Raw genomic sequence first — 1,728 nt, 5'->3', positions numbered from 1 at the left:
TTGCTCCTTCTGTTCCATTGTAGAATAATTCATATTACTGTAATGTGTAGAAGGTGGTGGGTGGGAATTAATAACTCACATCTGTATGTAAATGATCAGCTTGTAAGCATATTCGCAATATATTTAAAATAAATGTAAAAGTCCTGTTCCATATCATTAAAATTTATCCTGCAAATGATTCATGGAAAACAAAGTTTCGTGGAATGACTTTTTAGTATATTCACCAGTTACTCCAAGTGAACCAATAATCCTACTTTTGCTGGAACATTTAGAAAGTGATTGTTAAAAGCTCTGGCAACTTTTGAATTAATTATTAGTCTCAACAATGTTATTTAGCTAAATTGTTATGGCATTTTATTCACTGACTGGTCCTGTCTTCTGTTTGACAATATCCCATACAGTTTTAATCTCATTATCTGCATTATTTTCTGTCCGGATGGGCATACTACTTGGTATTTTAATGTCTTTCCTTAGAATAATGTGTAGTACTCGGCCTTTATATAAATTTCACTCTTCCTCTTACATGAAGGGGTGACCAGATGCAAATGTATAAAAAATAGGACAGTGTTAGAAAAAACAGGGCACATGGAAACATGTTCAAATTTAATAAATTGATTAATTAGTAGACATAACATACATTCCTTAACTTTTATAGGTACTTCTCTGAAGATCGAATTTTCTGTAGAAGTGTAAGCTTGCTTAGCAGATAGTTATAAAAAAGATACACAGGAAAATTCTTTTAAATTAATTTAACAGACTGGAGGTTCAACCCATTTCTGTCATCAGTCTACTGTGTTGTAATGAGTGAAATGTGCTCTGATATACTGAAGAAGTATTTGACAAGTTTTAACAATTATGAATGGTAATCAACAGACTTACTTTCACAAAAATACTTGGTGCTATTTTGCTACAAGATGACCCACTAAATTCATGGTCATTACTATTCTGTTTCAGAAGTTGCCTAAAATTACAAAATTGGTCAAAACATTTTACATCTTCGGCTTCAAAAGCTTTACATTTATGTTGTGAATACAAAAGGTTTTTTTCAATATCACTGTAGTTAACATCTTTTTCAAGAGAGATCCATTTGAAACGGAAAAAGTCGTCAAACACAGAGCCATCGTTTAAATATTCGTGGTGTGACCGATATAGCAACGTAGATTCCTCCATAAAAATTTTAACTTCTTTATCAAAGCCGCCTCCTGTTGCAGTTTTCAGCCTCTGTTTAACCTTTAGGCAAATGAATTTTTCATTTAATCGGCCCTCGAGCACCTAACATACAGGATCTAAAATTTCTATTGTGTTGTATTGTATGGAACTGGAGACCTAAAAACGGTGGAGAGGCTTCGTCCCCCACCATAGCCCTCAGTGGTACACAACCCCACAACAAGCTACAGCAGTCCACTCATGCCACCGCCACCCCACACTGAACCCAGGGTTGTTGTGCGGTTTGGCCCCCAGTGGAGTAAGTGCACGGGAAAAAACTTACCTTTATCTAGACCCGTGTTGCAGAGTGATGCTCTGAAAGTTGCTAAAGGGCTTGGAATTATGGAGTTTAAGGCATCCACAGGATGGCTGGACAGTTTCATAGCTAGGCACACATAGTGTGGAATGAAGTGTGTGGGGAAGCTATCGTTGTGCAGGAAAGTGTAGCAACAGAATGGAAGACAACACTGTCCAACTTAATTGTGAATTATGACCTGAAAGACATGTTCAGTGCTGATGAAA

Source organism: Schistocerca piceifrons, chromosome X (genome assembly GCF_021461385.2).
Source record: "Schistocerca piceifrons isolate TAMUIC-IGC-003096 chromosome X, iqSchPice1.1, whole genome shotgun sequence".
NCBI lineage: Eukaryota > Metazoa > Arthropoda > Insecta > Orthoptera > Acrididae > Schistocerca > Schistocerca piceifrons.
The sequence above is the reverse complement of the archived record's forward strand: the minus strand, read 5'-3'. Positions refer to the sequence as shown.